At 42.9% G+C, this 17,234-nt stretch overlaps 2 long non-coding RNA genes across 2 annotated transcripts; one reads left to right on the top strand and one right to left on the bottom strand.

Moving 5' to 3' along the window:
- The first annotated feature begins 1,372 nt into the window (after positions 1–1,372).
- On the top strand, positions 1,373–13,647 carry LOC139037478 (uncharacterized). Its single transcript, XR_011490331.1, has 2 exons — positions 1,373–1,494; positions 12,838–13,647. It is a non-coding gene; the product is annotated as an uncharacterized lncRNA (long non-coding RNA).
- Positions 5,591–13,125, bottom strand: LOC139037479 (uncharacterized). Its single transcript, XR_011490332.1, has 2 exons — positions 12,897–13,125; positions 5,591–7,512 (listed from the first exon to the last, which is right to left on the bottom strand). It is a non-coding gene; the product is annotated as an uncharacterized lncRNA (long non-coding RNA).
- Positions 13,648–17,234: the final 3,587 nt, after the last annotated feature.

Genomic DNA, 17,234 nt, shown 5'->3' with positions numbered 1-17,234 from the left:
GACTGTAGCCCACCAGACTCCTCTGTCCAGGGAATTTCCCAGGCAAGAATACTGGAGTGGGTTGCCATTCCCTTCTCCAGGGGGATCTTCCCAACCCAGGGATCGAACCCAGGTCTCCTGCATTAACAGGCAGATTCTTTATGGTTTCAGTCACCAGAGAATGCCACACAAGAAGTTAAGTTTCAACTGAGAGTCCCAGGGGTTGAACCTGGAGCCTCATGCTTAATTTATGCTAAATGATTTCCTTTAGGAAAAGTATAATTGATCAGCAAATTTTAAAGCAATATATTTTGTGACAAATGTAGATTCAAAGTTAAGTATGTATTGATGGCATGAAAAAAAGAACTGATTTTATGGATTATTTGGAAATTTTTGCATTTTTAAAACTGGATTTTAATAACTGAGGTTTTTATTTATAGATAAATCACACTATTTTTGCTTCTAAATGACAAATGGGAAGGTTCCAGACTGCCAGTTGAGAGCATCCCTCAGCAAAAGCACGACCTGGGTGTGCATAATCTTTATTCCTAACAAATGACAAGCAAGATTGGACGTCATTGTCCTATATTTTTAGCTTTTAATTTTGGAAGATTTTAATTTGGCTCTGATGAAAACAACTAAGAAAGCTGGGAAACCATATTATAGCCAGTCTGTGGAAATTTTATCATTCTGGTGTTGCAGCAGTAAAGAACACACCTGCCAGTGCAGGGGACACAAGAGAGGTAGGTTCACTCCCTGAGTCTGGAAGAGCCTCTAGAGAAGGGCATACAGGCTACCCACTCCTGTATTCTTGCCTGGAAAACTGCATGGACAGAAGAGGCTGGCAGACCACAGTCCACGGGGTCGCAAAGAGTCAGACTCAACTGAGCACATACACGCGCACGCACACACACATCTTGCCATTTAGCCTTTATTTTTCACCATCAGTGTTCCTTGAGCTTTCTTTAATCTGAGAAGCATTATGGATAGAAATTTAAAAACGGGGACTTCCTTGATGGTCCAGTGGCTAGGAGCTTCCACTGTGGAGGCACGTGTTCTATCCTTGCTCGGGGAACTAAGATCCTGCATACCATGTGGCACAGGCCAAAAAATAAAGTAGAATAAAATCTGCTCTAAAAAAAGAAATTTAAAAAGGAAAATGATTTCTGTGTACCAGACTGAGGGCCCAAGGTGTTGATACCACTCAGGGCTCAGAGAAAACCAACCAAAGGTTAAGTTTAGTCATTGTTTTACTTTTAAAAATAGAAATGGAAGCATGTCACTTTGTTGTCTTTAAGGATGTAAACCTTTGGGTCCACCATGACAAACTTCACTTCCTCCCGAATCTCTTGCTGGTATCGCAGATCCTCAAACTCAGGGCCCATCTTTCCAGCCCACTGACTGCTCCTCTGTCTAACTCTGCTCAGATGTCCTGTAATTTCTGTGACCAGAGAAGACACTCAGCCGTGCTGTCCCTCGGCCAAGATGAACTAAGCCTGCGCCCCCAGAGAGCTGGTAAGACAGCAGCTGTAGAAACATACAGTTCTGGGTTTCAACATGCAAACGACCACATTTCCTTGACCCCGGGTGTCCTCGGAAACATTCCCCACCAATGAGTACAAATTTTGCTCTTGGAATGTGGTAAATTGAGAAATTCAACACAAACACCCCAATCTGACAGCCTTCCTTCTGGCCTTTCATGGAATTGTTTATGGAGCTAGATTTTCGCAAATGCATTCCTTTAGGTTCAAGGTTTTAGACATTTTTTTTTCTTTTTTCCCTTAAGCCCAGAAACTAAATTTTTTCCTAAGAGGAAGCTGGTCGTGATTCTCTTGCTTTACGGAACGAGCAAGTGGACTGGGTTAGGTTTCAATTACCCTGTAATCATCCTGCCATCCTGGTGGCTGACGAACTTCCTTTTATGGAATTGCTTCTTCCCCTTCAGGGCAACCTGATGGGACTGAAAACCCTAGCTCAGGCCTCCTACTGAGGGTATGAAGGGATGTGCTCCCAGGACTCCCAGAACCACGACCGGAACTGCATCATTTCCATTCCAAACCAGGGGCCCACACCACACATCCCTTCTAAGGGCCAGTGTGGCCCTTCTAATGCATCCCCTTTTGCTTAAACTCAATTCTAACCAGTGCTACTGCTGTGTGCGCGCTCGGTCATGTCTGGCTTTTAACCACCCTATGGACTGTAGCCTGCCAGGCTCCTCTCCTTGGGATTCTTCAGGCAAGAATACGGGAATGGGTTGCCATGCCCTCCCCCAGGGGATCTTCCTGACCTGGGGATCAAATCTATGTCTCTTATGCCTCCTTCATTGGCAGGTGGGTTCTTTACCAGCTGAGCCACTTCTACCAAGTGACCCCATTATAAACCACAGGAGCCATCCCTGTCTGCTCCAGTCAGAATTCTGGGCAGAAATTAGCTTTAGCTCAAATATTGATATATATTGGAGTAGGAAATGGCAACCCACTCCAGTACTGTTGCCCGAAAAATCCCATGGACAGAGGAACCTGGTGGACTACAGTCCTTAGGGTCGAAAAAAGTCAGACACAACTGATTGACTGAGCGTGCATTGATATATATTCTCTATCAGAAAGCCTGTGGACCTGTTAGGTACTGATGAGATGTTCTCAAACCTCCTCGAAGTCTGTCCCAGAGATGCATCCTCACACAGCCACAGTTGTTTTTACTAAAGTATTTTAATTATTTTCTTTTCCATGAAAATCTTCAAAGGATTAATACAATCTTCTTACAATGGGATTATGGGCCTCACACCAAACTCTGCATGAAACATTCATTTTAAGGAGCCTTCATCCAAAGTCCTGGGGTCAGTGCTGGGAAACAAAGTATCCAGAACATTGGGCATCTGGAACCAGAGCTAGAGTTCACAGAAACCCAGCCACCAGCTTCAATTTCTCTTACCCAGTGAGGACATGACCTGAAACTGAGTTTGGTTCAAGAAACAAGAGGGTCCAATGTTGATAAGCACTTTCTTGAATACCACCATGATTGCTGGAGGAAGCTCTTCTTCAATGAGGATAATGAGCCCAGGGTATGAAAAGTTCAAGGACACAGAAAAAAACATGGACTGCATTGATGGGCCCCTTTGTGTCCACAGCTTTCCCTGATTACACAGTTGGTAAAGAATCCGCCTGCAATGCAGGAGACCCTGTTTTGATTCTTGGGTTGGGAAGATCCCCTGGAGAAGGGAAAGACTACCCACTCCAGTATTCTGGCCTGGAGAAGTCCATGGACTGTACAGTCCATAGGGTTGCAAAGAGCTAGACCTGATTCAGCGGCTTTCACTTTCACTTTGGGTCCATGGAGGCGTCCACTTTGGTCCCTGGGAAGATACTCTGAGTTGTATCTCAGAATACAGTATGTCCCCTACATACGAACTTTCAAATTTTGAACTTCCAAAGGTATCAACATGCGTTCCGTCAGTGTCAGGTGTGACTGACATTGCAGCTTGTCCTCCATCTCTTACTGCTGATGCTCCTTCAGCTCTGCCATCTCCCACCTCCTATCCCTCCCCAGACCGTAACTCTTCTTGCCTCTTCACTCGATGGCAGCCCCTGTGTGCCAGCTGTTGGACTATACTATTATACTTTTCAAGATACTGTACTTTTGTATGTTTCCTTTGTATGTAAATGTTTCCTTTATTTTTTGTGCTTTTTATATATTATTTGTGTGAAAAGTATTATAAACCTATTACAGTATAGTACCATATAGCTGCTGCTTGCTCCTTGGAAGGAAAGCTATGACAAACCTAGACCGTATATTAAAAAGCAAAGACATCACTTTGCCAACAAAGGTCCATACAGTCAAAGCTATGATTTTTCCAGTAGTCATGTATGGCTATGAGAGTTGGACCATAAAGAAGGCTGAGTGCCAAAGAAATGATGCTTTTGAATTGTGGTGTTGGAGAAGACTTTTGAGAGTCTCTTGGACAGCAAGGAAATCAAGCCAGTCCATCCCAAAAGAAATCAGTCCTGAATATTCATTGGAAGGACTGATGCTGAAGCTGAAGCTCCAATACTTTGGCCATCTGATGCAAAGAATGGACTCAGTGGAAAAGACCCTGATGCAGGGAAAGATTGAAGACAGGAAGAAGAGGGGATGACAGAGGACAAGATGGTTGGATGGCATCACTGACTCAATGGACGTGGGTTTGAGCAAACTCCAGGAGGTAGTGAAGGATAGGGAAGGCTGGCATGCTTCAGGCAACAACTATATAGCTGATAGTGTTAGTTGAGTATCTAAGCTAATTTGTTGGACCTACAAAAGTACTCCCAAAATGGAGCTCATTCATATGTTAGGGTCTTACTGTAAATCTGCTTCCACCCTTGGGAAGGAAAGGCTGCCCCACTTCCTATGAGCTTCAATAGCTTTTGTTAAAAAAATAGGGACTTTAACCTAATCTTAAAGAGAAGGCATTTGTGTGGGCTCTTCCCACTAGATGCTAATCCAACCAACATACTAAGATGGTATAAAAAATGAAATTGGCATCATGATTCTTACAATATTCAGCCAGTTGAAAGAAGAACCAGTGAACTAACTACTGCCAAGACAGAAACAGATGAGCCCATGGTATGAGGCCAAGGGTGGTTGAAAGAATTATACCTGTAGAATTTACCCAGTTCCCTAGAGGAGACCATTCATGATCAGTGATGACTCAAAGGAAGCTGACCTAGGGTAGGGTAGCCCACTGACTGCTTCCTGGCTTTCCCAACCATATCAGTCTGGAATGTGGGACAGCTCTGGATCTCAGAGGGAGTAAAAAACCTAAGGAACCTCAGGTCATTTTGCCAAAACAAAAGAACAATAAGAACAAAATCCAGAACCCTCTCAAGCTTCTAGATCTCACTACCATGATCACAGGAGGACGGGATCAACCAGATTCCAAATGTGGGGACTTTATTTTTCCCCCAAAACTTTTAACTGTTTGTTTTGTATTGGGGTAGAACTAATGAACAATGTTGTGGTAGCTTCAGGGAAACAGTGAAGGGACTCAGCCATACGTATACATATATCCATTCTCCCCTGAACCCTCCTCCCATCCAGGCTGCCATGTAATACTGAGCAGAGTTCCATGTGCTATATAATAGGTCCTTGCTGGTTATCCATTTTATTTATTTATTTTTAATTTTGAAGCTTCAGTATATTTTTAATCAGTTAATTATATTCAGTTTTGTTCAGTTCAGTTACTCAGTCGTGTTGACTCTTTGCAACCCCATGGACAGCAGCACACCAGGCTTCCCTGTCCATCACCAACTCCCAGAGCTTGCTCAAACTCATGTCCACCAAGTCGATGATGCCATCCAACCATCTCATCCTCTGTTGCCCCCTTCTCTTCCTACCTTCAATCTTTCCCGGCATCAAGGACTTTAATTAGATTGGCCATTGTTTTACTGTAATATCATTCATTTTTTTTTATGATGCAGTCTTTTTTTTTTAACACCAAAAACATTTTGTGTTGGGGTATAGCTGATTAATAATGTTGTGGTAGTTTCAAGTGAACAGCAGAACCATACATATACATGTATCCATTCTCCCCCCAAAACCCTCTCCCACTCCCACTGGCACATAACACTGAGCAGAGTTCCATGTGCTATATAGTACATTTTTGTTGGTTATCCATTTTAAATATAGTAGTGTGTACATGACCTTCCCAAAGTCCCAAACTATTCCCTCCCCCCAGCAACCTTACTTTGCTTCTCTAAGCCTGTGAATCTCTTTCTGTGTTGTAAGTTCATTTGTATCAATTCCTTTTTAGATTCTACATATAAGGAATATCATATGATATTTTTCCTTCTCTGACTTACTTCATTCAGTGTGACAATCTCTAGTTCCATTCATGTTGTTGGAAATGGCATTATTTCATTCATTTGATGGCTAAGTAATATTCCATTGTATATCTGTACCACCTCTTCTTTGTCCATTCCTCTGTCGATGGACATTTAGGTTGCTTCCATGTCTTGGCCATTGTAAACAGTGCTGCAATGCACAGTGGGTTGTGTGTATCCTTTTGGATCATGTTTTTTCTTCAGATGCATGCCCAGGAGTGGGATTGTAGGATCACAAGGTAGCTCTATTTTTAGTTTTTCAAGAAGCCTCCGTAAAATGTGGGGACTTTCTACAGGACAGACAACCCACGTTCTCCAACAAACAAACATGGGGAAAAAGGAGGAAGGGGTTATTTCAGCTTGAAAGAAGCATAAGAGATCTAACAGTCAAATGCAATATGTGGATATTGTTTGGATTCAATTTTGAACAAATAAACTGTAAAACCCTGAGGGTTTTACAATTGAGGCCCTGGGGGAAATTTGAAGTCAGCTGGGTATCAGGTGATTGCAGCAGTTTGTACTGTGTCATGCTGGCCAAGCTGGAGCTATATTTCTGTAGATCCCTTTCTTGAAGTAGTTCTGGGTTAGTAGAAGCCAAAAGAGGAATTCTCACCAGACTTGGGAGACAGAGACTCTCCAAGGTTGTGATGACACCAGCAGGACAGAGGCACAGAGGAATCAGAGGATTCCAGCTTGTCTTCCTCTGTCCCCACCCAACACTTCTCCCAGTCCACCAACTCTGCTGGCCTATGGTGGTCCTGATCCCATCCCCAGATGCTTGGCTGTGGTTCACTCTTACCCAAGCAGTTACTATTTTACAATTCATTTCAGTCGCTCAGTCATGTCTGACTCTCTGTGACCCCATGGACTGCATCACGCCAGGCCTCCCTGTCCATCACCAACTCCCAGAGTTTACGCAAACTCATGTCCATTGAGTTGGTGATGCCATCCAGCCATTGCATCCTCTGTCATCCTCTTCTCCTCCTGCCTTCAATCTTTCCCAGCATCAGGGTCTTTTCCAGTGAGTCAGCTCTTCGCATCAGGTGGCCAAAGTATTGGAGTTTCAGCTTCAGCATCAGTCCCTCCAAAGAATGTTCAGGACTGATTTCCTTTAAGAGGACTGGTTTGATCTCCTTGCAGTCCAAGGGACCCTCAAGAGTCTTGCCAACACCACAGTTCAAAAGCGTCAATTCTTTGGTACTCAGCTTTCTTTATGGTCCAACTCTCACATCCATACATGACTACTGGAAAAACCATAGCTTTGACTAGACAGACCTTTGTTGGCAAAGTAATGTCTCTGCTTTTTAATATGCTGTCTAGGTTTGTCATAGCTTTTCTTCCAAGGAACAAGTGTCTTTTAATTTCATGGCTGCAGTCACCATTTGCAGTGATTTTGGAGCCCAAAAACATGAAGTCTGTCACTGTTTGCACTGTCTCTCATCTGTTTGCCACGAAGTGATGGGACCAGATGCCATGATCTTAGTTTTCTGAATGTTGAGTTTTAAGCCAGGTTTTTCACTCTCCTCTTTCACTTTCATCAAGAGGCTCTTTAGTTCTTCGCTTTCTGCCATAAGGGTGGTGTCATCTGCATATCTGAGGTTATTGATATTTCTCCCGGCAATCTTGATTCCAGCTTGTGCTTCATCCAGCCCAGCGTTTCTCATGAGGTACTCTGCATCTAAGTTAAATAAACAGGGTAACAATATACAGCCTTGATGTACTCCTTTCCCTATTTGGAACCAGTCTGTTGTTCCATGTCCAGTTCTAACTTGCTTTCTGACCTGCATACAGATTTCTCAAGAGGTAGGTCAAGTGGTCTGGTATTCCCATGTCTAAGAATTTTCCAGAGTTTGTTGTGGTCCACACAGTCAAAGTCTTTGGCATAGTCAGTAAAGCAGAAGTAGATGTTTTTCTGGAACTCTCTTGCTATTTACTATTTTACAGGTATTCTGTTGTGTTGGGTTGATAATGATGTTGCCCTCAGAAAGACTGAGCACAGAAGAACTGATGCTTTTGAATTGTGATGCTGGAGAAGACTCTTGAGAGTCCCCTGGACAGCAAGGAGATCAAACCAGTCAATCCTAAAGGAAATCGACCCTGAATATTCATTGGAAGGACTGATGCTGAAAACTGAAGCTCCAATACTTTGGCCACCTGATGCAAAGAGCCAACTCACTGGAAAACATCCTGTTGCTGGGAAAGATTGAAGGCAGGAGGAGAAGGGGGTGGCAGAGGACAAGATGGTTGGTTAGCGTCACTGACACAATGGATATGAATTTAAGCAAACTCTAAGAGACAGGGAAGCCAAGCATGATGTAGTCCGTGGGGGTCACAAAGAATCGGACACAATTTAGGGACTAAACAAACACCACAGAAAAAAGAAAAAGTCTTCTTCTGCCCCAGGCACATACTGAAGTGTTAATGGGTAAAATTATGTCCTGTGTGCAGGATGATGAAACAGCACTGAGAAACAGTGATGATTAATAAGCTGGATGGGGGACCTGAATATTCATTGGAAGGACTGATGCTGAAGCTGAAGCTCCAATACTTTGGCCACCTGATGCAAAGAACTGACTCATTGGAAAAGACCCTAATGCTGGGAAAGATTGAAGGCAGGAGGAGAAGGGGACAACAGAAGATGAGATGGCTGGATGTCATCACCTTCTCAATGGATGTGAATTTGAGCAAGCTTGGGGAGTTGGTGACAGACAGGGAAGTCTAGCATGCTGCAGTCCTTGTGGTCGCAGAGTCAGACATGACTGAGCAACTGAACTGAATTGACTGGGCTTTGCTTTATTCACCGTGTGTCTAGTTTGTTTGAAAGTGCTCATGATACAATTTGGGGTGGAAGGGGGAGTTAAGGAAATGGAAAAGACCCTGAAAACCCTCCCAAAGACCCCCCTTCCCAGACTATGAAAGTATAAAATGGGGTGGTGGGCAGGGTGGGGTAAGAGCTGGCCAATTCTTCAATTCTTCTTAAGGATTAAAAAGAAAGAAAAAAACTAAGAGGGGCAGGAATCTGAGGAACATACTCACATCCCAGAAAAGCAAAGAAAACCACTTAAGTCTTCCTATTCCTTTTAAACTGTGAGTAATACATTTTAACATGTGTGAGCTGGTCTGGCTGTTCTTACAAAGTTTAAGAAATCTGTGGCCTTGGAATTCTGAGACGTGTGTCAGATATTGAATCTTTTTTAATGGTGATCAGAGGACTGTGTTTCAGACATCAGTATGTACTTTTTCAAAGGTACATTCTATATTGAATTCTTAAATATTTGAGATATAGAATTTTTTTTTTTTAGGGAAAAAATGTAAAAATCCGCATCATCTTAGGCATTGTTTTGGTTAGAAGGGAAGATGACAGGACTGCAGCCAACCAAAGCAGAAAGGCGGAGGATGGCAAGGGGCCTGCGGTTTTGTTCACAAACGCTCTTCTCCAAGGCTGAACTTCTTGGAAAGGGGTTTATTTTGTTTCACGCTGACCCAGCTCCACTTCTAGGTCAATTTAGGATCTCAGTTGGTGGCCACGGCTTTTGAGGTTTTTGAGCCAAGCTCCTTCTTTAAAAAAAGGGGGAAGGGGATATTATTTAAGTATGAGGATGTTATATGGACAATATTAAACAGAAGAAAATAGATTTTTTTTTCTTGGAAAACTAAATTCTCAGTATTTGTAAAGTGCATCAAGTCAGTGAACTCAGACACAATGTGCATCTGACAGAAACAACGTCAAGAGGGAAAATACTGCACAATGTTTTTAAAGTGATAAAAGCCATTCCTGGAGCCTCAGCTCAGGATATGAGAGCAGAGAGAGGAAGCTGGAAAGTCAGACAAAACAGGGTGCCCCAGGCAAGACAGAGGGAGCAGGATGCAGACTCAGAGACACAGACAAGGAGATAGTCAAGATGCAAAATGCCAACCCCAGAGGAGGCACCTGCTCTGTCCTCGAGGCTGGCATGAGGCTCCTGTAATCTGTCCCACGATCAAGTGATAAAAACATGAGTGGGGAGCCGAGGCACAGAGTCTTCTAAAAGGTTCAGTTCCTGGTGGGAAGGAGATCAGAATTCACCACCCCAAAATCTTCCTCTTTGGCGTAAGAATTATTTTGAGTTGAAAGCAATTGAGAATCAGCAACTGCAGGAGAAGCTCTCTGCTCTCCCCCTAACTGCCTAACAGCAGGGCACACATTCGCAAGTGTGAAAGTGTCCTCTGCCCCCACTCCCACTCCCAAAATCCCACGGTGCCACCCCACCCCTGTACCAGAAGAGGAGAGAACTCTGACCGAGATGAAGAGTGCCACCAAGACAGGGTGGCATAAATACCTGACTGGGTGCTGCCCCAGCAGTCCAGTGCCTAAGACTGTGCTCCCAGTGCAGGAGGCATGAGTTTGATACCTGGTCAGGGAACCCCACATGCTGAAACTAAGACCTGGGGTGTGTGTGTGCGTGTGCACATGCGTGTGCATGGGCTCAGTCATATCCGACTCTGCAAGCCCATGGACTGTAGCTGCCAGGCTCCTTTGTCCATGGGATTTTCCAGGCAAGAATACTGGAGTAGGTTGCCATTTCCTCCTCCAGGGGATCTTCCCAACCCAGGGATCGAACCAGAATCTTTTGTGCCTCCTGAATTGGCGGGAGGATTCTTTACCAGCTGCGCCACCTAGAAAGACCTGGTACAGCCAAATAAATAAATCAATATTTAAACAAACATCAATACCTTAAACAAAGGTATAAGAACCTTTATCTTCCATTAGTTCCCCATATGCTTTCTACTTTCTTTCCCAGGATTTATCATCTCTTGAAGCCCAACCTCTCCTTCCTTGGTTAAAAATTATATCTTTTATGATATCCCCAATTCTACTGATTCTTTGAGTTCCACTTTGTTCCTGTGAACTCTCATCTATGTAAATGTTTTTTAAACTTGCATATTCCGCCCCCCTTAAACTATCTTTTTTCATTTAATTCTAAGTCCCTCAGCACAGAACCTAAGAAGGTGGAGGAAACATTTTTTTTCTTCTCCGACACCTGCATGCAAGGACTAATCAAAATTAAAAAACAAATCAGAGCCTTCTGCTTAATTCCCAGCCCCCATGAAAAAAACTCACTGAAGGCAGTTAAAATTGTGAGGCCACCATGACCTGGCAAAAGCATTTATTTCTATAATAAATCACTGGCCCAGACCCTTCCCAGGTTCAAACAGAAAGCCAAATATCAGGTTGACCTGTTCAGATTTTGACACAGCTAGCAATGGTAGTGCAGGTTTCTACCATTACTGTGTACAATATTTTTTAAAGAGTTTTATTAAGACATAAGGGCTTCCCAGGTGGTGCTGGTAAAGAACCCACCTCCCAACGCAGGAGATGTAAGAAACTTGGGTTCAGTCCCTTGGTTGGGAAGATCCCCTGGAGGAGGAAATGACAACCCACTCCAGTATTTTTGTCTGGAGAATCCCATGGACAGAGGAGACTGGTGGGCTATAGACCATAGGGTCACAAAGAGTTGGACACGACTGAAATGACTTAGAACACACATTTTAAGGCATAAAGTAAAACAGACAAAAGATAAAAGACACATTAGAAAGTATACAATTAGGGACTTCCCAGATGATTCAGTAGCTAAGACTCCATGCTCCCAATACAGGGGGCTCAGGTTCCATCCCTGATCAGGGAACTAGATCCCACATGCCTCAACTAAAGATACCACATACCTCAACAAAGACTGAAGAGCCAAGATCCCACAGGCTGCAACTAAGACCCCAAACAGCCAAACTAAAAATTTTTGTAAATGTGTGCAATTAGAAAAGCTTTGCGTGTTCATACATCTATGAAACCATCATTCTAATCAAAATAGTGAGCAGTACCATTACTTTCCTAAAGTCTCCTCACTCCATTTTGATGTTATAGTATTTTTAGGTACTGAATTATGTTTGTGAATGTAACATCATTGCATTTTAGACTTTTTTTTGGCAATTAGCTTAGCCTTTTGGCTCTTCAACACTTCTCCTCTGAGCCCCTCCTGATGGCCACCCAATCTGGACATCTTTACTCCAAGCTCTCTCAATCCTCATCACCACTTATCACCTGCACCTCCCCACCAAGTCCTCTTGCCGCCATCTTAAGATAAATTCCCCCACCTCAGGGACAGTGGTTAGGGTCTGTGATCTGTGAGCTCACGGGGCTCCAGTGGCTCCTGGGGAGGGGTGTAGATGTGAAGGAGGTGCAAAGCCTGGACAAACCAGACTCCAAGAGATGGAATGCTTATGGAGGTTCAGGTTTCATCTCCAGTTACACCATCTAATGAATTTGAAAAGCTTTAAATAGAATTCTGATGTTATTTTTAAAATGGCATTTCATATTACTTGAAATAAATACTAAAATTACAGCATTGTTGTTTTCCTGTGACATTGACAAAAGCATATCTCACTGGACTGAGTCACCAGATTACCCTAAATAAGATAATTTTTATCTTTGAGGTGTTTGAACTGTGAGGTGCTCATATAATCCATGCATGAGAATCGTTTATATTAGATTGGACATTTATATTAGAACTTTCTGTAGTCGTCCTGGTCTTACTTCTATTTTAAAAATCCCTAAGATGTACCACTTCTCAAGGCAGATGCAATGTAAAATTAAATTTTCAACTGAAGTATGTTATAGCTCGAGTTATTCTGAAGATTTTTTGTTTGTTTGTTTGCTTTATTAATTAATTTTAATGGAAGCAGATATTAAATCTTGATTAATTAAAGAAGTTTTAATTGAATCTTCTTCTTGAAATGTTAGACTTAAATTTAAGGAGTACCTTTAGACTTTCAAATTCTTAGTGTTAACTGAGTTGTATTTTTCTGACTTTCTTAATTAGCTTTAGGAAAGTTGAACTGAGCAATACTGAGGTATTGAAAACCTATTTAAATGACAAAATTATCTGAATAACAAACAATGGTGCTAACTCGAATTTTAACAAGTGAACAAAACCTTAAAGGATATATTTATCTGCCTTTTCCCTTTCAGAGATATGATCTCATAATTGCATGGAATTACACCTGAGATATCAGATGTCCTGTGCTTACCTTCTACGTGCTCTGCTTGAGGGAAGCTAAGATCCTTCATTCTTTTCAGACAACTGGTTCTTCAAAGACGCTGACAAACCAGACAGTCCAGAACTGCACACTCTAGAGCTAATTCCACGAGCAGCTGAGACCAGGATAAATGGATTCTTGGATACAGATAGGGAAGTAGAGAGAGGAATGGAGAGGCTGCTGAACCAGGAGCACTTGTACAAAGTAAACATGAATTCTGATGTGATGATAGATAACACAGTACTTTAAAGGTGCAACCAAGGAAACGGAAGCTAAAAGCTTGCAAGTGGCCCTTCCTGACCTCCTTCACATGTCTCCCCTTTCCTTTCCTTTTTTTTTTCTTCCCTTTTTCCTTCCCTTAGCATCTTGTCCCTTTCTCTATAATTAAGTCTGTAAATCATGAAGGTCGATAGAGCAAAGGAGGTGTGTGTGAGGAGAGGTGGCCCACAGAGGGGACTCAGAGCTCAGGATTCTATGCATATTCTAGATCCAGATGGGGTGTCAGAGCCGATAGAGGGAGGAAATCCACATGGAGGAGGAGGGGTGGAGACATTCTATACAGGGCGTGGATCAAGTAAGTAAGTATACTTAGAAAAATAGGATCTAGATTTCTCACTGTAAGAGAAAGGAATTGCAAATATGGAAAGAGAGGAAAATGAGAAAGAGCCCTGTGATATTGGGTTGAAATTGAAGGTGTTGGTGTGAACTCAAGGGTGTCAATAAAAATACACATAGAAATGAATGTGTGTGTGTTGACATATTCATGTATTTTCTAGCTCTGTCTACCAAGTGCAGCAATAGCTCTGTCTATGATGCAGCAATAGCTCCATAGCCATGAGCACACCTAGTGCCGAGGTTTTGGTTTCTAAGTACCATTCTCCACTAAGAGCTCCTTGGAGAAGCAGCTGGTTCTAGGGCTAGGACAGGGTATGTAGAAGTTGAACCTAGAATATCTGTCTGTGTCAGAAGAAAATATGGAAATGCTCAAAGGATGACAGGGAAATGTCATAAAGACACAGAAGACAGCTTAAGGGGCTCAAATATAACACAAGTTGAGCATAAATAGAATTGTAACAGATTACAACCCATTGAGGTCTTCCCAGGTTTCACTAGGGGTGAAGAATCTACCTGCCAATGCAGGAGATGCAAGAGACTCAGGTATGATCCCTGGGCAACCCACTCCAGTATTCTTGCCTGGAAAACCACATGGACAGAGGAGCCCGGTAGGCTACAGTCCACGGGGCCATAGAAGGTCAGACACGACTGAGTGACTGAGCACATACATAATCCATTGAATAAAACAGAAAATCATGAATCCATACTGAAATAAGGACTTTATGAGAAATGGGATGTTTTTCAGTTCCTCCCTCAAAATACATATTGAGACATCCTTAGTGGTCCAGTGGCTGGGACTCCAAGCTCCCAGCAAGGGGGTGCAGGGGCCTGGATTCCATCCCTGGTTCCATCCCTGGTCAGAGAACTGGATTCACAAGCTGCAACTGGGAGTTTTCATGCTGCAGCTTCAAAGTAGGGCCTGGCACAGCCAAATAAATAAATAAATATAATTTTTAAAAATACATATTAATCGCAGAGAGCAAAAGAGTGACTTCATGGTGAAGAAGCCTAGCAAATACCATTTTATCTAATGATGGAACAATTCAAAATCCTGCACCACACGTGATGATGCCATAAAAACACAACCTCACCTCTGAGATGTTTCTGCTAAAGATGCACAGTTTAAATCTAACCATGAGGAAATATCAGGCTTTCTGGGTGGTGCTGTGGTAAAGAATCCTCCTGCTAATGCAAGCAATGTTAAGAGATATGGGTTCAATCCCTGGGTCGTGAAGATCCCCTGAAGAAGGGAATGACAACCCACTCCAGTATTCATGCCTGAAAAAATCCTGTGGGCAGAAGAGCCTGGCGGATTACAATCCCTGGGGTTGCAAAGAGTCAGACACAGCTGAGCACAAACACACAGATGAATGAGGAAACATCAGACAAATGAAAATGGAGGAACACTCTACAAAACAACTGTCCCATTCTCTTCAAAAATAACAAGGTCAAAAAGGTCAAGGAAACAGTGAGGAAGGGTATATGACACAATTAGTACATGACCATGAACTGGATCCTTTCACCATAAAGGCCATTCTTGGGACAACTGACCAAACTCAAGTGGTGTCTGAGGGTACGGTGATGCTGGTGAGTCACAGCTAATTTCCTGATGCTATGGTTGCATGGCAGTTATGGAGGAGGATGTCCTTGTTTGTAGAAATACCCGCTGACGTATTTGGTTTTGATGGGTCATCAGATTGGCAACTTACTCTTAAATAGCTCAGGAAAAAAGTTTTTTTCTACTGTATTTGCAACTTTTTCAGTAGATCTGTATGGTTAGTAAAAATATATCAAAAATATAAATAAATAAGGCATCATATTATTTTCTCTTAAATATATGTCTTAAAGGAGGTCATTTACCACCTCAAAGAAGTCAGTCTAGAAGGAAACAGACAGTAAGAGAGAGACCTTCCCTGGTCTGGATGAATCATTCCTTCTTTTTGCCTTTCCCAACCAAAACCCTAGAACAGAAACTATGCTTGGGAATTTTTGCATGGCCCTCAACTTGACCCATCGCTGTTGTTGTTCAGTCACTAAGTTGTGTCCGACTCTTCGTGACCCCATGAACTGCAGCACTCCAGGCGTCCCTGTCCTTCACTATCTCCTGGAGTTTGCCCATCAAAGTATTTATCAAACAGTAATTGTTACTGCCCATTTTCTTATAAATTCTATGAGACTGAGCACATTGTCTGACTTGGTCACTACTATATGTCCAGTTGTAGTTTTTAGTTGCTAAGTCATGTCCAACTCTCTTCAACTCCATGGACTACAGCACACCAGGCAACTCTGTTCTCTACTATCTACTGGAGTTTGCTCAAATTTACGCCCACTGAGTCAGTGATGCTACCTAACCATCTCATCCTCTGCCACCCTCTTTTCCTTTTGCCTTCAATCTTTCCTAGCATCAGGGTCTTTTCTAATGAGTTGGCTTTTTGCATCTGGTGGCCAGATTATTGGAGCTTCAGCAATAGTGAGTGCATGCCTAGAGATTAGGACAATTCCAGGTTGTTTAGGAAAAACACACTGTTTCCCCCTACTCTGTTTTCCCCTACTCTCAATTCTTCACTTCTGACACCAGATGTGCGTGGGTTTTCCCACACCAGACAATAGTCCAGCCCTCCTGCAGACACCAACTGCATGTTCTATGATTCAACTCAGCTCTATTCTGTCCCAAAGGGCAAAGACTCAGTCCCAAAAGACATCCCCCACTCCAGACGCCAGCTGCAAATCCAGGTTGCCATCTGTGCTCCTGACTGGCTGGTTATGAATCAGGATTCCTACACACCCCTTCTTGGATTCGAGCAGATGCGAGAATGAGCCACAGATCTTAAGAAAACACTAATATTTACTGGTTTGTTATACAAAAAACCATAATGCATACAAGTGAAGAAGTATACAAGGTCCCAAGGGTCCCCAGCCCAGGAGCCTACTGTGCCCATGGAGTTGGGGTGCGTGTGTCACCGTTCTGGTCTGGGGATGTGTTCACCAACAGGAAGCTCTCTGAACCCTGTACTTTGGGGCTTTTTATGGAGACTTCATCATGGCAGCACGATGGATCCTTAAGTCATTTTCCAGCTCCTTTCTCTTCTCCAGAGAATGGGAGGCGAGGCTGAAAATGCCAAGCTTCTAATCATGGCTTGGTCTACTGGTGACTGACCCCTATACTGGAGCCATCCAGGAGCCACCACTTAAGAACAAAAGGTGCTTCTCTCACTCAGAAAATTACAAAGGTTTTTAGGAGCTCTGTGTCAAGAACCAAAGTCAAAGATAAAATGATAGAACCTGGGGCAGAAACACACACACACACACACACACACACACACGTACACGGTAATTCCTGAGTAAGCATTTGCTGAATGAACAAAAAAATAGTTCACCCTGACCCGAAAGAAGTCTTTCCCTGTAGTTATGGAACTCTTTTTTTTTTTTTTTTTGAAGTTAAGTGTGTAGTCGCTCAGTCATGTCTGACTCTTTGTGACGCTATGGATTATAGCCCATCAGACTCCTCTGTCCATGGGGTTCTCCAGGCAATAATACTGGAGTTAGTAACCATTCCTTTCTCCAGGGGATGTTCCAACCCAGGAATTGAACTCAGTTCTCCTGCAGCTGCAGGCAGATTCTTTAACTCAGATTCTCTGAGCCACCAAGGAAATTTTTTTTTAACTTTTATTTATTTGGGGGGACAGGTGTACCATGCCACACTGCATGTCAGAT

Source organism: Odocoileus virginianus, chromosome 11 (genome assembly GCF_023699985.2).
Source record: "Odocoileus virginianus isolate 20LAN1187 ecotype Illinois chromosome 11, Ovbor_1.2, whole genome shotgun sequence".
NCBI classification, from domain to species: Eukaryota; Metazoa; Chordata; class Mammalia; order Artiodactyla; family Cervidae; genus Odocoileus; species Odocoileus virginianus.
This window is presented reverse-complemented; position numbering and strand designations above follow the sequence as displayed.